General features: G+C 41.4%; 1 protein-coding gene across 2 annotated transcripts in view; it reads left to right on the top strand.

The window, feature by feature from the left end:
• The window catches only part of PTPN2 (protein tyrosine phosphatase non-receptor type 2), a 79,961-nt gene that overhangs the window by 22,137 nt on the left and 44,472 nt on the right, over positions 1 to 13,352 (top strand). The window lies entirely within an intron of this gene.

Raw genomic sequence — 13,352 nt, 5'->3', positions numbered from 1 at the left:
ACAAATTAAAAACTTCTGGGTTTATTTTTTTTTATTTTTTCTGAATAAACATATGTACATTCTTTTATTTATTTAAATTTTTAATTTATTTGAGAGAGAGCATGAGTGTGCATGCAAAGGGGAGGAGCATAGGGAGAAGGAGAGAATCTTATGCAGGCTCCATGCTGAGCACTGAGCCTGACATGCAGCTCTGTCTTTCAGTCCTAAGATCATGACCTGTGCTGAAACCGAGAGTCACCCAAGAGTCAGATGCTTAACTGACTGAGTCCCCACACACCCCTATACACATTCTTTTAAATTTAAAATTAGAAGCCTTCACATATTAATTGTAGCTCTTTTCCCACCTCACAATACATTGTAAGCATTTTCCGATCATAAGTCTTTCAGTGGCTTTGATAGAGGCTTTGAATATGCCATTCTTTTATGTAACAGTTCACTTGTGGTTGAACATTTGGATTCTGATACACATAGTCATGCATGTACACAATTCTGTGAATAGGTGTCATACCACAGCTTTAAAAATGTGTTTATCCTGACGTGATTTTAATTTTTGTTCTGATTGATACCATTTGTTCAAATACTAAATTAGGCTGCCTTACTATTCTACAGTGTTATTCCATATTAGATTTTAGTGGGCATGGTTCTTTTCTTTAGGGCTGCTTGTTAGTAGGGACGTAAAAAAAAAAAATACTGAGTTTATTACATTTTGGTTCCTACTTGTTTGTGATTCTTTCTGCTAGTTGACGAGGGTATGGTGCTAGTGTGCTGAGACCTCCTGTGTAGGCTGAATAATCTCACTCTACTCAAGGCTACAGATTATATACCCTTATATACATTGTCTTCCTCGTTAGGACGGTATGGATATCCCACTGAATATGTACTTGGGGGAGGGGCGCTTGGGTGGCTCAGTGGGTTGAACCTCTGCCTTTGGCCCAGGTCACGATCTCAGGGTCTTGGGATCGAGCCCTGCATCGGGTTCTCTGGTCAGCAGGGAGCCTGCTTTCCCCTCTTTCTGCCTGCCTCTCTGCCTACTTGTGATCTCTCTCTCTGCCAAATAAATAAACAAAATCTTAAAAAAAGGGGGGGGGAGAAAATGTACTGGGGAAAAGGTCCATACTTTCTTTCTTAAAGGAGCAGAACACTCTTCTTTCTGTTGATCAAGTACATTTCCATGAAAAAGTGTATTGGCTAATTTTGGACAAATCAAATGAGAAGTAATCTCAAAAATATTTCATGTTTATTATAAATTACTTTCTAAATAATATGTTTCTCTTTCATGTTTTTCTTACCAGTTAGTAGCATTTGTAGAAATAAGTCGCCCCTCAGAGAGTGGTTTTTTGTTCTTCTTTACTTGCAGTGCACTTGAAGATAGACAAACTTCTGAAACCTGGCTCACCATGGCAACAATTCTGGTGTTGGTGTGTGTGCAGGAAATGGGGGCGTGGGCAATGGTTCTAACATTTAGGTGCCCCTTCACCCTCTCCAAATTTCTGTTGAGTATCATTGAGCTAGACTACTAATCTTTAGTATTTACCCTGAGTTTTGAAGACAGTGTGTCCCAGAGTTTTGAAGACAGTGTGTCCCAGTTGTACACCTTGCTTTGTTGCCTCTAATTTAAAACAACAACAACAACAACAACAACCCAAGCTTCTTTTGACAACTGTAGATATGGATACAGTTGTGAGAAGTAGCACTCAGAGATCCTGCATACCCTTCCCCTGGTTCTCCCCAGTGCTAACATCTTGGCATAACTGCTACCAGGAAGTAGACATGGATGCGATCCATCCAGATCTCCCCAGTGTCACTTGCCCTCACTTGTGGCTGTGTTAGGTTCTGCTCAGCTCTGTTACATGGTAGAGTGCGGCGTCTCCACCACAGTCTGGGTACAGACCAGGGGAAGAGCGCCACCTCAAGATCCCTCTTGAGGGCCCCAGCCAACCTGCTCCCTTCCTCCCCTATGCCAAGCCCTGAGCTGTCTTTGAATTTTACATAAATCTGTTGTGATTGCAGTCTTTGGATGTGATAAAGTATGTTTGAATCCCCTCAATAGTTTGATCAAATTGCTCTAAATGGAGGAATTGTTAAAAATTGGAACTGAGACACTTAAAAGTAAGACATTTGCGGCTTAAATTCTTCTCAAGTATACAAGTCAGTGAAACTTGTGATTTGTCTCAGATGTTAGACTCGTGTACCCAGCTGCCTGTCGGACATGTCAGGTTGAAGGCTGCCAGGAGAGCTCGGTTTGTGGTGTATTTACTAACCCCACCTCCATCCTCACTAGCTTGGGCTCTTCTTTCTGTATGTCTTCTCAGGAAGAAGGCCATTCACCTAGCATAGGTACCTAGTTTTAGGAGAAGTCATTTCTTCCTCAGAGGAGATGTGGCCCATTGCCCCCTGCTGTCTCTCCCACTGCTGCTGTTTGTGGTGTGCCCCAGAGCTGCACTCCCCTGTGAGCCTGCCACGCAGCGAACCTTCTCCTTGCATCTTCTCGCTGAAGCCTGGCTCTCCCCCAAGTAAAGTACCTTTCTGTGTCTCCCAGGTAGAGGCTACTTGTCCTTGCTTCCCCTGTAACCTGAGTTTCCTAACTCAGCCCTAACTCTCCAACCTGCAAGTTAAAGCGATCTGCTCTTAGGCTGTGCCATCCAGGTACTGATCACCACTCTCGTACCTGTCCTCACCTGACTTCACAGTCCCTGCACCACAGTCTCCTCTCAGCTTAGAATGCTCAGGACCCATACCCTATCTTCCTCTTCGCCCTCTTCTCTCAGTACCTCTTTCTTTGTGCCTGGATGGGACTGTGGCTCTGGGAAGGAACCACGTGATGACGTAGCCATACAGTTCTGGACCTCTTTAGCTCTCAACCCGAAATCTTAAATGGTGCTACCTTGAGGGCTACTTTCTGTCTTCCCAGCCCTTTGACTTCATCAGGATCTTCAGTTTGTTGACTTTTTCATTTATTATAGTACCTTACTTCCTTCCCCACCCTACTAAGTTATTATTATAAGTTATTATATTATAAGTTATTATTATTATTAAGTTATTATTACTTAATAACTTTCTTGCTGTTCTGATATGTTAGAAAGATCATCTCTGTGGCTCTTTAATTCTTCCTACCCTGTGACACCTAATGTCAGATAGTCGTTCAGTTTCTGTAAACTCTGGGCTTACGTGTATGCCTTGGGTAGGCTCAGGCGCTGACTGGGGCTGGGCTGCCCCATTCTCTTCCTCCGTGCCCCTTGTCAGTCCCACTGCCCCTCCGCTATGACTTGTCCCAAAGGAAACCAGCTCTCAAACCACCCCCACACCCACCACTCGCAGAACGTGATCTGCCTTCAGTTCTGTAGAGAAACATTTTAAAAATCCAGAAATAACTCTTCAACTTCATGTTCTACCACCTGGAAACTTACTTCTCTCTGCACTCATCTTTTCCTGAAGTCCCAGGAAATAAAGCCTTCCCTCTCCTGTCCTAGGGTTGTATCCAGATGCCTCATTCCTCCTCTGGGACCTCATTTGCTCTCAACACCACTCTTACTCCTATCTTCAACCTCTTTCCAGTAGCTCCTTTCCCATATTATGTAAATGTGCTTCAGCCTCTTCTCATCTCAACCCTCCTACTACACCTCAGCTCCACTTACTCTGTCACCTATGTGGACATGAGTACATGCACACGTTTGCATACAGAGTCTCAAAAAAAAAAAAGACACCATATTATTTGTCTCCATCCTCGTCACTTGTGCTTGTACATTCTTTGGCCTGTGGTTCTACCCCAGCCTCCCCTCTGAAACTTTTATTCTAAAGTACTGTTTTCAAGCTTTCTAGTTTTCACATGCAATGAGGGACTTTCCATTGGTTTCTTTTCTTATCCCTATGACTTTTGACATTGTTGATTCTGCCTTCCTTTCCTAACACCATATTTTTTCTATTTTGCTATTATTCTCTGGCTAATCAGGCATTTTCAGAGCTTCTCTTCATCAGTCGACTGTCTTCCTCTCCTTCTCACTCGGACACTTCTATGAATGGTCTCATCTTCTCTAGGTTTGGTTACCATGTGCTTGTCACCCTAAATCTCATCTGTAGCCTAGGTCTTTCTTAGCTATAGATCCATTTTTGCAAGGCACTCATCTCTGTGTGGATGTCTTCTAGCTGCCTCAGACTCAGTAGATGTAATGTAGTAGTCTAGATACTGATGTCTAGATGTCTAGATCTAGTAGATGTCTAGATACTGATGTAACATTCCTCCCCATCGGTCCCAACCCTGAGACCTGCTTTTTCTGCTCTAGTCCCCATATTCATAAATGGTACTATTATTGACTCATATTGCTGCAGCTAGAAACTCAGACCCCTCTCTGATTCAGCTCTCATATCTACTTGATAGTTAAGTAATTACAATTCAATTTCCATAATGTGTTTTATTTTTTAAATTAAATTTGATTTTTGAGAGAGAGAGAGAGAGCAGGCATGTGCACTGGGCTGGGGGGGAGGGGTGCAGGGAACAGAGGGAGAGGGAGAGAGAATCCCAGGCAGGCTCCATGCCTAGCACGGAGTCCAACGCAGGGCTCTATTTCACACCCCTGAGATCATGACCGGAGCCAAAATCAAGAGTCAAGTGCTAAGCCACTGAGCCACCCAGGTCCCCCGACACTGTGTTTTAAATCTCTTCTTCACTGTTTGTGCTGACTTGGTTCAGGCACTCACTCTTCCTCTTCTGAATTATTATAATAACCTCTTAACTTGTCTCCTTGTCTCTGTTCTTTTCCCATTTCAGTCCATTCTCCATGTGGTATCCAGGGTAATCTTTGTAAAATGCACTTCTGTTTTCCCCTCTCCAGTAGCGTTCCATGAGTTTTATGAGAAATTGCTTTTGTAGCATTATCATACAAGACCTTTTGGAGGCCAAACCTTCACATACCGCTTGATTTTTCTAGCCATGTTCTCACAAATAATAATAATAATTATTATTAAAGATTTTATTTATTTATTTGTCAGAGAGAGAAAGTGGGCACAAGCTGGGGGAGTGGCAGGCAGAAGGAGTAGCAGGCTTCCTGCTGAGCAAGGAGCCCAATGTTGGACTCATCCCAGGACCCTGGGATCATGGCCTGAGCCAAAGGCAGACACTTAACCAACTGAGCGACCCAGATGCCCTACTTACAAATTACTGATTTTGGTCATACTGAAACACTCAGAGTTCTCCCATTGTGACCAGTTTCTAAGATTTTTTTTTAGATTTTATTTTTAAGTAATCCCTACACCCAGTATGGGGCTTGATTGAACTCACAACCAGGAGATCAAGTATCATATGCTCCACCGACTGAGGCAGCCAGGCACCCCCCAGTGTGACCAGTTACTAATAACTCTGTGTCTTTTAATATATCATTCCCTTTTTGGAACATCTTCCCCTTTCTGACCCACATTAGTCAAAAACCTCTTCTTCCAAATATCTTCACCACCACTTCGCCTTGGGTGTTATTCTCACACAGTGGAGGGGGTCATAGTGGTGATGACTCGTTAAATATAGACGGGCCCAGGAATGTGTGTTTTATTTAAAACACTCCCTGGGGGGCGCCTGGGTGGCTCAGTGGGTTAAAGCCTCTGCCTTCAGCTCAGGTCATGATCCCAGGGTCCTGGGATCGAGCCCCACATCGGGCTCTCTGCTCTGCGGGGAGCCTGCTTCCTCCTCTCTCTCTCTCTGCCTGCCTCTCTGCCTACTTGTGATCTCTGTCTGTCAAATAAATAAATAAAATCTTAAAAACACACACACACAAAAAAAAACCACTCCCCAGATTATGCAAATATACATTTCCTTACTGTCAGTCATTATAAAATTTAAAAATGTATTTCCATACATAATACTCTACAGTTGGTTTGGTTCAGAAAACATGTATTGAGGGGCGCCTGGGTGGCTCAGTGGGTTAAAGCCGCTGCCTTCGGCTCAGGTCATGATCCCGGCGTCCTGGGATCGAGCCCCGCATCGGGCTCTCTGCTCAGCAGGGAGCCTGCTTCCTCCCTTCTCTCTCTGCCTACTTGTGATCTGTCTGTCAAATAAATAAATAAAATCTTTAAAAAAAAAAAAAAGAAAGAAAACATGTATTGAAAACCAGCTACACAGCTGACTGACTCTATGCTATGCACTGAGAATACCACGAATATATGTACCCTGCCCTCGATAATTCACGGTATAGTGAGGGAAATGCAGACCTGTTGTGCTGTATGTATCGTGAGATAGGACCGTGTATGTTGGTGGAGCTGTGCCTAAGGAGTTAGGAATAGCTTCTGAGAGGAAACATGAAAACCAGCAAGGTAAAGGGGAATGGAACAGATTTTTTCTAGATTTTGATTCAGTAGGTCTGGAAATCTGTGTTTTTAAACTGTCTCCTTACATCATTCTCTCTCAAATAAATAAATGAATAAAATCTTTTTTAAAAAATAGAAAGTTACTAGGTGAGGGGAAAATAAGGAAAACTTCCAGACCTCCTTTGCTTCCCCACCTCCTAAAACAAACAAACAAACAAACAAACACCTCAGCAGATGGTATAGCTACTGATGTTAAGTAGAAGCGGTAATAGTGGTATAGCTACATAATGCCAGTATTAGCCCTGAGATTTTGATAATAAATATATTTGTGTAACAATAAAATAACCTCAAGATATATTAAGCAAAATTGAATAGAATTACAGGAAGAAATAGACAATTCCATGTTCATAGCTTTTTAATAAGACAGAATATTAGTAAAGAAATAAAAGGTTTAACCACACAGTTAAGCTTAATTTAATAAGAACAATATATAGAACAATATATAGAGTCTGACAATTAGAGAATACATTTTCATCTTGGACTTTGGACTATTTATAAAAAATGGACCATCGACTTGGCTGTAAAGTAAATCTTAACAGTTTAAGAATTGCTGTCTTACGGGCCATGTTCTTTGACCAGAAAGCAATTAAATTATAGATTATTAATAAAAAGATAAAAAGTCACATAAATTTTGGAGATTTAAAGATTTCTAAGTAATTTATGGGTCAAGAAGAAATCATAAAGGAAATTTTGAAATGCTTAAAAGTGACAATATGTAAAATACTACTTATCAGAACTTTAATAAAGCAGGAAAAACAGTAATGCAAAGAAAATAAGTTGTCTTAGGGCACCTGGGTGGCTCAAGTCAGTTAATGTTTGACTCTTGATTCTGATCAGGTCATGATCTCAGGGTCCTGGGATTGAGCCCCAGGTCAGGCTGTGCACTCAGCGGGGAGTTTGTTTCAGGATTCTCTCTCCCTCTGGTCTCCCCCCACTCATTTGCACACTCCCTTTCTAAAATAAATAAGTAAATCTTAAAAGGAAAAGGAAATATGTTGTCTTAAGTGTATTAAAACAGAATGATAAAAATTAATGTGCTAAGAATAGGTCCCAGTTCTTTCTGTGAGCTTGTTACAGAACTTTGGTAGCCAAACCTGCAAAGTTTAATAAGAATAAAAGTTACAGGCATATCTCCCTCATGAATATAGATGTAAAGATTAGCAGTCTGAATACAGCAGTCTGTAAGTTTATTTTAGGAGTATAAGGGTGGCTTAACATAAAATCTTTTTTTTTTACATAAAATCTTAAAAATGTTGGTTCACCACAGTAACGAGGTAAAGGAGAAAAAGTCATGAATATTTCAGTAGAGGCAGAAAGATTATTTAAAGTCAGTGCTTGCTCATGATTAAAAACAAAACACAGGGCGCTCAGTGGGTTAAGCCTCTGCCTTCAGCTCAGGTCATGATATCAGGATCCTGGGATTGAGCCCCACATCGGGCTCTCTGCTCAGCAGGGAGCCTGCTTTCCCCACCCTTTCTCTCTGCCTGCCTCTCTGCCTACTTGTGATCTCTCTCTCTTTGTGTCAAATAAATAAAATCTTAAAAAAAATAAAATAAAATAAAAGCAAAACACATAGCAAATTAGAAAGAGAGGGGAACTTCTGTAACCTAATATAAACTATCTAAGAGACGCCTACAATAAAATAAGTCTGAATGATAACATGTTAGAAACCTTTTCTTTTTCTTTTTCTTTTTTTTTTTTTTTTAAACAAAAATGAAGAACAGGATAAGGGTGCCCACTATTACCGCTTCTACTTAACATCAAGCTTTAGGTCCTAGCCACTACAAGAAGAGTAAGAATTAAGCATACAGATTAGAAATAAAAAGAAACAAAGCTTGCTGTTTTATCTGGTGCTGTGTACCAGACTTCCCCAAAACAGTGGCTTAAAACAACAGCAACCATTTATCGTCTTTGCAGATCTGGGGGTTTGTTGGACTCAGGAGATTTTTGCTCAGGGTCTTCCTGCAGTTGTAATTCAGATGGTAGCTGGGGCTCGAGTCACCTTGAGGCCTTCGTCACTAATTTGTGGACTGTCAGCTGGAACACCTACATGGGGCATGACTGTGACCTGGACTTCCGTGCAGATAGAAGCTGGGTTTCAGGAGTGAGCGTTCTGAGAGAGCCAGCTGGAAACTGCATTGCCTTGTACCACCTAGACTTAGAAGTTTCCTCACTTCCATCATATTCTTTTCATTAGTGGCTCTCCAGGTTCTAGGGAAGAAGACTGATGCTCCATTGTTAGATGGAAGAATTACCAAGGAATTGTGGATGTGTTTTAAAATCATCATAATTATAGATGATACTGTTTATTTCATAATCCAGAAAATGTGCGGGCAAGTCAAAGAATTATGAAGAAACACTGTAGTAGTCTCAGAATTATAAGACAACAGATCTTTGAATTATTAGAACAGACCTTTATTACATGACAGGAATCTACTTGTCATCTTAGTGCAGATTTAGATAAACGTTATGTATAATAGTAATCAGAGCAAATATAGATAGGACTTAAATTTTATGGTAACTCTTACGTAAATATTTGCTAACATTCTTCCTTATTCCATCTAAAGTTTAAAAATGAAGACCAAATGCATTTCACATTCTCAAATCCATTCTGTTACCAGTTTTTTTACTAAAAGGTTTTCTCGTTATTTGTTAAGACTTTGAAATTTGTGGTGGCTTTTTTTCTTCTGATGTATTTCTACTCAACTATATGTATATTAAAATAGATATTATCTTTTATAAACTACTTTCCATTTATTTTCTTACATGTTTCAGTTAGGGTATTATTGATATTTTAAAAATTATATATAGTTTCTGTTATCTCTAATAGTAGGATAGTAAAGGTGGTATTAAAGACATCATTAAGCCTCCCCTCTCTCCTCTGAATAATTCAGTCTAAAAGCCCTTGGGGTTGGGGACCAGCTTGTGGAAGGCATGTAAATAAGGGGGAAAGCATGCTTGGTGGGGGAGAGAAGGGGCATGTTTGAAGAATGAAGGAAAGGTGGAGTGAACCCTGTGTGGTTAGATTAGAATTAGTGAATCAGTGTATGAACTCATGATTTTCAGTGAATATGGATATGCAGATACCTAGAAATGTAGATGTGTGTGTGCATGCTTATATTTCCTAACCCTGGCCACTGGGAAGTCTTGGGAACAATGATACCCTCTTGGTATTGGGCTTCCCTAGCTTTTGGTATCTAAATTTCATTCTCCACTAAGAGGAAAAGGGCTCCTTGAAGAAATGTCTGACTCTAGGGCTAGGGCAGGGAAAGTATAAGAGTAGCCTGGAATGTTTCTTGTAGTCCCAGAAGGTAAGGATGTTCAAGAAATGATGAAGCTATGTCAAAAGGACACAGAAACCATCTTGAAGCCCCTGGGCCAAATCTGGGGGTGATTTGAGCATTTGAAAGAAACAGTAATTATAACCTGCTGAATAAAATAGGAATCCATGGGTTTACACTCTTACAAAGAAATATGAATTAATAAATGGGGAGGGGGAGCGCCTGGGTGGCTCAGTGGGTTAAGCCTCTGCCTTCGGCTCAGATCATGATCTCAGGGTCCTGGGATCGAGCCCCGCATCGGGACTCTGCCTTCGGAAGGGAGCCCGCTTCTCCCTCTCTCTCTGTCTGCCTCTCTTGCCTATTTGTGATCTCTGTCAAATAAAGAAATAAAATCTTTAAAAAAAATAAATGGGGAGAAAGGAAAGATCTGCCTTAGTGTAGGATGGCAAGTAATAAATATTGAAATAGATGGTAAACCTGGTGGGTGAAACTTTGATGAGGAACAAAAAATTTACATAATCTTAAAGCCCTCCTATAAAATACTGATTAATGTAAGAGGGGAGTATTAACTGTGCAGATAAGTTTGGCAGACACAACCTTAAACAAGTAGTCATGACCAATAAGGGGACACAGCACATTGAAATCCTGAACTGCCCTACAGAGCGCAGTGAATACAGAACTCTCCCTCTGCCCCTCCCCCAATGCATACATGCTTGGGCTTTCATGTACATGCTCTCTCTCAGTAAATAAAATCTTAAAAAAAGTGTAATGTGATCCTGTATTGGATCCTTTTTTAAAAAATGTTTTATAGGACTGTTGGTGAAACTTGAATGGGGTTTGAGTTAGTAAAGTACCACTACTAATTTTATGATTTTTAAAAAGATTTTATTTCTTTATCTGCCAGAGAGAGTGCACACAGGCAGGGGGAGCAGCAGGCAGAGGGAGAAGCAGACTCACCACTGAGCAAGGAGCCCCATGCAAGACTTGATCCCAGGACCCCAGGATCATAACCCGAAGGCAGATGCTTAACCAGCTGAGCCACCCAGGCGTCTCTAATTTTATGATTTGGATGGCTCTATTGTGGTTAACTAGAAGTCCACAATTAGGAAACGGGCAAAAGATTATGAACACAGATGGCAGATAATGATGTTTTTCATATGCTTATGTACTTAACTGTTAGGGAAGTATCATTAACTGTTAGGGAAACATCATTAACCATTAGGGAAATGAAAATTAAAACCATGTTGGCAAGGGATCGCTACATACCCACTGAAACAGCTGAAATAATGAGGCCACAATATTCCAAGAATACAGAAACTGGATCTCCTGTAAGGCTAGTGAGAAACTCTATGGCCACTTTGGAAAATTGTTTGTTAGTTTCTTGAAAAGCTAAACATACCTTATATAACCCAGCCATTGCACTCCTGGGCATTTATCCCAGATAATTGCAACCTTCTGTCCATACAGAAATGCATTCATGAAATGTGCATAGCAGCTTTCCTTGTAATAGCTCCAAATTGGAAACAGCCCAGATGTCCATCAGTGGGTGAAGTGGTTAGCAGACGAGTGTATTCATACCATTGCATACTACTCCACAGTACGAACAAATGAGCTATTGATAACATGCAATAAGTCAGGTGGGTCTCAGAGGACTCATGCTGAGTCAAAAAATCCAGTCTCAAAGGTTACATATTGTATGATTCCATTTTTACAGGATTCTTGAAATGATAAGATTATAGAGATGGAGAACAGATTAATGGGTTAGGGACAGGGTTGGTGGACAGTGTGACTCTACAGGGGTTGCACAGAGGATCTTTGTGATAATGGAACAGGACTGTGTCTTGGTGGTGGAGGTGGTTACACAACCTCCACATGTGATCGAACGGCCTGGAACTGTACACACCCACACAGATGGGTACCTGTAAAACAGGAAATTGGAGTAAAGTCTGGGTTATACCAGTGTCTTTCCAGGTTTTTTAATTTGGTGCTTCTTGAATGGGGTACTCGGTGAGGGTACTGTGCCAGGCAGTGGGAGGACATGGTGACATGACAGGGTCCTGGGCTATAGAGCACGTCACTCTAACAGAAGGCTGCAGGTGGCTGCGAGTGTGGGCGTTGCTGCTGCTGCCTCATGGCCCAAGTGGGTCAATATCTTGCCATAACAGTAGCCTTCTAACAGAGGGTCCCCACTGTAGCCACAGCTGGTCACTTGGGCAGCTCTGCTGTACACTGCTTAACCCGGGGGACTGGAGGACAGAGCAGAAGTGCACAGGGAGGGCACTGGAGTAATGTCTTGGAGAAACATGGCACATCTTTCAGGACCATTGCTTACTCAGAAGGTGGGGAAGGGAGTTTGTGGTTGCTTATATGTTAAAGTACAGATGCGTGATGAAGTAGAATTTTTAAGTTCCTGTGCATTTTTAAGATGAACTGGGACTTTTCAAAGAGTTTTGTACTAGGTGCTTTTAGGATATTAAGTGAGGGTCATTCATTAAAAATAATTAAGAAGGGTTGGTCTAGTCTAGCCAGCTCATCTTAAAAGAAAACTGGGACTAGTGACCTCTGGTTATCACAGGGTGTAGTGTCTCACTAACTTGGATGCTTATCTTGTTTCTCAAGGAGCAGGTTACTCTTTTTTATATAAATCACAGCTGTGTCTGTGGTCACCCAGGTTGGTAGAGCCAGGACAGACACCGGAATCTACATTTTTAGGCCCCTTAGCCTTCCCTCACCAGCATTCTTTCCTGTGTGCCGAAGTTCCAGGTATCTACAGTGAAAAGCTCTGGAGGTGTCTGAGTTCTTTCTTTTTGCTGAATTAGGTCACTTTTCTAGTCAGTTAACATAATCTCATCTCCCGTGTTGGTTTCAGAATGGTTTAGTAGTGATTTGTCTTTCGGGGCGCCTGGTTGGCTCCACTGGTTAAATGTCTGCCTTCGGCTCAGGGTCCTGGGTTTGCGCCTGTGTCGGGCTCCCTGCTCACGGGGGAGGCCGCTTCTCCCTCTCCCTCCCTGCTGCTCACCCTCTCTCTCTCTCTCAAATAAATAAATAAAGTCTTTTAAAAAAATAGTGATTTGTCATTCTAACAAAATTCTACCATAGTTTAATAATTTGAATATGAACATTTTCTGGAATTTATTGTATCAACAGTGCTTGAACACTTGCCAACCTAAATTGTTTAGGACACTCTTCCAGGTAAACACTAAAAAGATGGAAGTACAAACTCTTTTTCTCTGTGTTGAATTTATGAGGTGAGACTAATGAATCAATACAGATTTTCTTGATTCTCTGAACCTAAACTGCCGGCTGCTTCTCTTCCCTTTGTTCACCTAGCTCAAGCTCCATTATTTGTGTCCCTCACACACACCCACCTTAAGGTATTTACTCTGTGCTTGGAATGCTCTTAACCAAAATAGTCATATGATTGACCTCCTCCAAGTCTTTGCTTAAATGTCACTGTCTCAGTGAGGCCCACCCTGCCCACTCTATTTAGAATTGCAGCCTGTCCCACTCCCAGCATGACTATTCCCCTTCACACTACTTTTTCCCCTCACAGCATTTGTTACTATAGAAAATATGATTTACTTGGTGGTTCTGCTTATTGCTATCTCCCTCTCTGAGAAGGTAAGCTCCACAAGGGTATGGTGGGTCCTTAGTAGTACTTAGAACAGTCCTTGAATGTAGAAATATTTTAATAAATATTTGGTCTACTTTGTTTCTGTG

The sequence above is a fragment of the Martes martes genome (genome assembly GCF_963455335.1).
Source record: "Martes martes genome assembly, chromosome: 13".
NCBI classification, from domain to species: domain Eukaryota; kingdom Metazoa; phylum Chordata; class Mammalia; order Carnivora; family Mustelidae; genus Martes; species Martes martes.
Note: the sequence above shows the minus strand (reverse complement) of the source record. Positions and strands in the feature narration are given on the sequence as shown.